This window comes from Oncorhynchus masou, chromosome 13 (genome assembly GCF_036934945.1).
Source record: "Oncorhynchus masou masou isolate Uvic2021 chromosome 13, UVic_Omas_1.1, whole genome shotgun sequence".
Classification (NCBI taxonomy): domain Eukaryota; kingdom Metazoa; phylum Chordata; class Actinopteri; order Salmoniformes; family Salmonidae; genus Oncorhynchus; species Oncorhynchus masou.
The window spans coordinates 75,293,810-75,301,309 of NC_088224.1; the positions used below are offsets into that span (position 1 = coordinate 75,293,810).

Genomic DNA, 7,500 nt, shown 5'->3' on the forward strand with positions numbered 1-7,500 from the left:
GTGTAGCGAAATGCTTGTGCTTCTAGTTCCGACAGTGCAGTAATATCTAACAAGTAATCTAACAATTCCCCAACAAGTACCTAATGCACACACATCTAAAGAGGTGAATGAGAATATGTACATGGATGAGCAATAGGCAAGGTGCAATAGATGGTATAAAATACAGTATATACATGTGATATGAGTAATGTAAGATATGTAAACAGTATTAGAGTGGCATTGTATAAAGTGACTAATGATCCATTTATTAAAGTGGCCAATGATTTCAAGTCTGTATATAGGCAGCAGCCTCTCTGTGTTAGTGGTGGCTATATAACAGTCTGATGGACTTGAGATATAAGCTGTTTTTCAGTCTTTCAGTCCCAGCTTTGATGCACCTGTACTGACCTCGCCTTCTGGATGGTAGAAGTGTGAACAGGCAGTGGCTCTGGTGGTTGTTGTCCTTGGCAATCTTTTTGGCCTTCCTGTGACATTGGGTGGTGTAGGTGTCCTGGAGGGCAGGTTGTTTGCTCCGGTGATGCGTTGTGCCCATTAATGTTGTGTCGTCTGCAAACTTGATGATTGAGTTGGAGGCGTGCATGGCCACACAGTCGTGTGTGAACAAGGAGTACAGGAGGGGGCTGAGCACGAACCCTCGTGGGGCTCCTGTGCTGAGGGTCAGCGAAGTGGAGATGTTGTTTCCTACCTTCACCACCTGGGAGCGGCCCATCAGAAAGTCCAGGACCCAGTTGCACAGGGCAGAGTTCAGACCCAGGGACTAAAGCTTAATGATGAGCTTGGTGGGTACTATGGTGTTGAATGCTGAGCTATGTTCAATGAACATTCTTACATATGTATTCCTCTTGTCCAGATGGGATAGGGCAGTGGGCAGTGCGATGGCGATAGCGTCATCTGTGGACCTGTTGGGGGGTATGCAAACTGAATTGGGTCTAAGGTGGCCGGGTAGGATGGAGGTGATATGATCCTTGACTAGTCTCTCAAAGCACTTCATGATGACAGAAGCGAGTGCAATGGGGCGATAGTCATTTAGTTCAGTTAACTTAGCTTTCTTGGGAACAGGAACAATGGTGGCCTTCTTGAAGCAAGTGGGGACAGCAGACTGGGATTTATTGATTTTATTTAACCTTTATTTAACCAGGAAGGGCTCATTGGGATTTAAATTCTCTTTTTCAAGAGCATCCTGGCCAAGATGGGCAGCACCAAGTCATTACAAAAATTACAGACAAACAACATGAAAAACTACAAGTAATCTAGTAAAAACCATTGCATTCACAAGCAAGAGTATAACAAAATCAAAAACAGCATATTAAAAACATTGACAGGTCAGGGAATCAGTCTCAAGATCATTCATCAGTGATTTAAAAATACCAATCGGGACATGTTCTTCCAGTTTAAAACTATTTTGTAATGCATTCCAAGACGATGGCGCAGAGTACATAAAAGCCCTTTTTTACCAAATTCAGTTGGGACATTTGGAACAGTTAGCAGGATAAAGTCCAGCGAACGAAGAGAGAACCCACCACATTTCTGAACAATAAAAATGCCCAAATAAAAAGGTCGTAAACCCTAAATGGCTTTGTAAATAAAAGTATACCAGTGACTGAACCTATGAGTGACTAGAGAAGGCCAGCCAACCCTGGTATACAAAGTGCAGTGGTGCGTAAGGGTTTTGTAGTTTAAAATAAATCTCAAAGTGCCATGGTAAAGGGTGTCAATTGATCTCAAACACTGAGCTTAAGCATTCATATATAAAATATCCCCATAGTCTAGTAAAGGTATAAATGGAGCTGATACTAGCCTCCTTCTGGCTTCAAAAGAAAAACAGCCCATATTCCTAAAATCAAATCCCAATTTCAGCTTCAATTATTTTGTAAGTTGTTGAATATGCAATTTAAAAGAGGCCATCGTTAATTAAAATTCCAAGATATTTATATGAGGTTACAACCTCAATCTCCTTGACAGGTCCCTGACACTTAGTAATAAGTGAAAGGTTCAGAGGTCTATTTCTTGCTTTAGAAAACACCATTAGTTTAGTCAGTATTGAGGATAAGCTTCAATTGACACAAGGTATGTTGAACAGTATAAAAAGCAGTTTGCATGTTCTGGAAAGCTTTTGTAGGAGACGAGGCACAACAGTAAATAACAGTATCATCAGCATAAAAATGAAGTTGCGCATTTTTGAACATTTTGTCTAAATCATTTATAAAAATAGTGAATAAGAGAGGACCAAATACAGAGCCTTGGGGCACACCATTAAAGACAGACAATTTAACAGACATAAATAAGCCCATCAAATTGAGTGCACTGAGTTCAATCAGACAGATAGTTAGCAAACCATGCAACTGCATGCTCCGAAAGACCTACACTCGACAGTCTCTGCCTTCGTATAGCATGATCAACTGTATCAAAAGCCTTCGAGAGATCAATAAAAAGTGAGACACAGTGCTGTTTTTTGGGATTGGATAGGGATTGGTTGAATATGTCTGTAAACACACCAGCCAGCTGGTCTGTGCATGCTCTGAGGACGTGGCTAGGGATGCCGTCTGGGCCAGCTGCCTAGCGAGGGTTAACACATTTAAATGTTTTACTCACGTCAGCCACGGAGAGGGGGGGGGGGGGGCAGCAGTCCTTGTTTTATTTGGAATGTTAAAAAAAATGTTGTCATGTAAAATAAGGAATTGTCGCCTCTTCATAAATGTTTCTGCAATGATCCCACCACTGGTTTTCACTGCTCTGGTGTTTGTCTGCGTGTGACTGAATGTGTGTGTGCAGCCCTGCTCACAGTGTCAGAGGAGGTGCGTAGTCGCTGCAGTCTAAAACACAGGAAGTCTCTGTTGCTGTCTGAGATGAGCATGGAGAGCGTTCTCATGGATGCCTACTCTCTGCACCAGACTGACCCCAGCTTCAGGTGAGGCGCTCTCTACATCAGACACTTAGAACCTGAATAGGTTTCATCTTTTCCAAAGTTGCATCAGTCATTTTCTGAAATACATGTTGTTGGTAAATATATTTACAATCAAGCTTGAATAGTTCTATCCTTACCTGTAGCCCCCATCTCCTCCCCTCAGGACACTGAGAGAGTGCCAGCCGTGGGCGTCTCCCAAGGTGTCAGAGCGCTATCTGAATGCCTACTACCCCATGGTGGGGCAGATCAGCCCCCGTACACGCAAGTCCATGAGCCTGGACATGGGCCAGGCCTCCCATGCCAACACCAAGAAGCTGCTGGGTAACTATGACGTTGCTGCTAAACAACACTGTTCATATTGTCTAAGAGTTCCCCTTAGCATTGTTTTTTGGGCTCCCGAGTAGCGCAGTGGTCTAAGGTACTGCATCTCAGTGCAAGAGGCGTCACGACAGTCCCTGGTTCGAATCCAGGCTGTAACATATCGCGCCATGATTGGGAGGCCCATAGGGTGTAGCACAATTGGCCCATCGTCATCCGGGTTTGGCCTGGGTAGGCCGTCATTGTAAATAATATTTTTTTCTAACTGACTTGCCTCGAGTGTCAAGAAAAAGTTTGTGAACTCTTTGGAAATACCTGGATTTCTGCATAAATTGGTCATAGAATTTGATCTGATCTTCATCTAGGTCACAACAATAGACAAACACAGTCTTCTGAAACGAATAACACACAAACAATTATACGTTTTCATGTCTTTTATTGAACACACAGTGTAAACATTCACAATGCAGGGTGGAAAAAGTATGTGAACCCTTGGATTTAATAACTGGTTGACCCTCCTTTGGCAGCAATAACCTCGACCAAATGTTTTCTGTAGTTGCAGATCAGACATGCACAACGGTCAGGAGGAATTTTGGACCATTCCTTTTAACTGTTTCAGTTCAGCAATATTCTTGGGATGTCTGGTGCAAGAGGCTCTCTTGAGGTCATGCCACAGCATCTCAGTTGGGTTGAGGTCAGGACTCTGGACTGGGCCACTCCAGAATAAGCATTTTCTTCTGTTGAAGCCATTCTGTTGTTGATTTACTTCTGTGTTTTGGGTCATTGTCCTTTTGCATCACCCACTCACTCTATTGAGCTTCAATTGGTGGACAGATAGCCTAACATTCTTCTGCAAAATGTCTTGATAAACTAGCAAATTCATTTTTCCGTCTGATTGCAAGCTGTCCAGGCCCTGAGGTAGCAAAGCAGCCCCAAACCATGATGCTCCCTCCACCATACTTTACAGTTGAGATGAGGTTTTGAGGTTGGTGTGCTGTGTCTTTTTTTCTCCACACATAGTGTTATCTTCCTTCCAAACAACTCAACTCTAGTTCCATCTGTCCACAGAATATTTTGCCAGTAGCGTTGTGTAACATACAGGTGCACTTTCGCAAACTTCAGACTTGCAGCGTTGCAGCAATGTTTTTTTTGGACAGCAGTGGCTTCTTTCGTGGTGTCCTCCCATGATCACCATTCTTGTTTATTGTTTTGCGTATCGTAGACTCGTCAACAGAGATGTTCGCATGTACCAAGGATTTCAGTAAGTCTTCAGCTGACACTCTAGAAGTCTTCTCAACCTCATTGAGCAATGTGAAATGTGCTCTTGCGGTCATCCTTGCAGGACGGCCACTCTTCGGGAGAGTAGCAACAGTGCTGAACTTTCTCCATTTATAGGCAATTTGTCTTACCATGGACTGATGAACGTCAAGGCTTTTAAAGATACTTTTGTAACCCTTTCCAGCTTTATGCAAGTCAACAATTCTTAATCTTAGGTCTTCTGAGATCTCTTTTGTTTGAGGCGTGGTTCACATCAGGCAATGCTTCTTGTGAATAGCAAACTCACATTTTGTGAGGTTTTTTTATAGGGCAAGGCAGCTCTAACCAACATCTCCAATCTCGTCTCATTGATTGGACTCCAGGTTAGCTGACTCCTGACTCCAATTCGCTTTTGGAGAAGTCATTAGCCTAGGGGTTCACATACTTTTTCCAACCTACGCTGTGAATGTTTAAATTATATATTCTGTATAGACAAGAAAATACTATTTGTGTGTTATTAGTTTAAGCACATTGTCTATTGTTGTGACTTAGATAAAGATCAGATCAAATTTGATGACCAATTTATTCAGAACCCCAGGTAATTCCAAAGGGTTCACATACTTTTTCTTGCCACTGTAGTTAAAGGTTAAATTAAAGTATATATATTTATACTGCTGCACCAGAGGTGTATCATGTGAGCCATTTTATTTGGTGTATACTGTGTATGCTTGGAAGCCCTGCTCATGCTGACTATGATCAGGCAACATTGGCTACAGTGTAAGTTACATCTCAAGAAATACACAGCTGGTGTAAGATAGACATCCCATGTCACCACTCACAATCTTATTCCCTAGACCCTCTCCTCACCCTCTTCAATCATTCCTCGACACTGTCTGTGGTGTATTTCTCCAGACTACAGGAAGAGTTTTGATCACTTGTTATCGGACTCCAAAGCACCAAAGAGACCAGAGATGGAATCTGGCGTCACCACCCCGCCTAAGGTGAGGTGTGTGGCCGAGAACGCCTACGAGATAGACAGCCAAAGAATGGGCCACTCCCACCTCCGCAAGGTATCTGTGACAGAGTCCAACGTCCTACTGGACGAGGAGGTGCTGACTGACCCCAAAGTCCAGGCCCTGCTTCTCACTGTGCTGGTGAGGGGAAGAACACATACTCACACAGAAACGCACACCTGGCAAAATAAGAAGTACTTATAAAGCGGGTAGTAAAATAAGAAGTACTTATAAAGCGGGTAGTAAAATAAGAAGTACTTATAAAGCGGGTAGTAAAATAAACAAACCATATGTAACAGTCAATAGTCTGGACACACCTACTCATTCAAGGGTTTTTCTTTATTTTTACTATTTTCTACATTGTAGAATAATAGTGAAGACATCAAAACTATGAAATAACACATGGAGTCATGTAGTAACCAAAAAAGTGTTAAACAAATCAAAATATATTTTGTATTTGAGATTCTTCAAAGTAGCCATCCTTTGCCTTGATGACAGCTTTGCACACTCTTGGCATTCTCTCAACCAGTTTAAAAATAAAGAAAAACCCTGGAATGAGTAGGTGTGTCCAAACTTTTGACTGGTACTGTATATGTAACATACTCAGTGGACCACTAGTTACTGCTACTGTCTAATTAGTCATCATGAATGCACATAGGGAGGCAGCAACATAGCTTACAGCCTTCTACTGTATATAACTGGTTCAGTCTGTAAACGCATGCACTCTGTTTCTCTGTTCAAGGCCACCCAGGTCAAGTACACCACAGATGACTTTGACCAGAGGATCCTGTACGAGTATCTAGCTGAAGCGAGCGTCGTCTTCCCTAAGGTCTTTCCCGTCGTGTAAGTTAACATGCCTGCTAATCTCCCAGGCAAAACCAAATACATAGCCTCAGCCCTACTTTTTCCATAAGCAAACCTAGAGAATGGAGAAAACTTTGGGAAATTATTTGAGAGCTTGAAAGTTGGATAGCTCTTTGTTTTGGCCCACGGTAGTTGTTTTTTGGGGGTGAGGAAAGACCACTGATCTTCTGAGAGGGGTCCTGTCCTGCCTCAAATTCATCCTGGGAGTTGTAGTGTGATTGATCTCGCTAGAAATGTAGTTTGGGTTCAGTTTCTTTTAGGGTTTAATAGTGGAGTCCCTGTGAGTCAGAAAGTCTTCATCCCACACATGCATACGTTATATGTGGGCGGTTGTTTGTAGTTTCATTTGAAGTAGCACTCTCTCTACCAGCAAAATGTCACGGCTTCAAAATATAGTTTAACTTGTTACTGTCTCGTATGAGTCCTGTCATGATATGTGTTGACAAGGTCACTGGGAAAGGGTGATGCGGAGTGTGGTGTCTAATGATTGTGGCCTACCTACCTAGCCGATGTTGATCTCAATGTGTTTCCTCCTCTCCTCAGCCACAACCTACTGGACTCTAAAATCAACACGCTGCTGTCTATGTGCCAGGATACCAACTTGCTGAACCCAGTGCATGGCATCATTCAGAGTGTAGTTTACCATGAAGAGTCTCCTCCACAATACCAACCGTCCTATCTACAGAGTATGTACATTCATCTACAGGCCTGCTCTACCCATCTCTCTCTCTCTGTCTATCTCAGTCCCTATCACCTCCTCGACCTCATCTCCCATCCTCCATCTCTCTCTCTGTCTATCTCAGTCCCTATCCCCTCCTCGACCTCGTCTCCCATCCTTCATCTCTCTCTCTGTCTATCTCAGTCCCTATCACCTCCTCGACCTCGTCTCCCATCCTCCATCTCTCTCTGTCTATCTCAGTCCCTATCACCTCCTCGACCACATCTCCCATCCTCCATCTCTCTCTCTGTCTATCTCAGTCCCTATCACCTCCTCGACCTCGTCTCCCATCCTCCATCTCTCTCTCTGTCTATCTCAGTCCCTATCACCTCCTCGACCACATCTCCCATCCTCCATCTCTCTCTCTGTCTATCTCAGTCCCTATCACCTCCTCGACCTCGTCTCCCATCCTCCATCTCTCTCTC

The 7,500-nt window shown here is 43.4% G+C and overlaps 1 pseudogene; it reads left to right on the forward strand.

Annotated features, from left to right (window-relative positions):
• LOC135553428 (neurofibromin-like) overlaps nucleotides 1-7,500 on the forward strand; it is a 120,537-nt pseudogene that overhangs the window by 104,752 nt on the left and 8,285 nt on the right.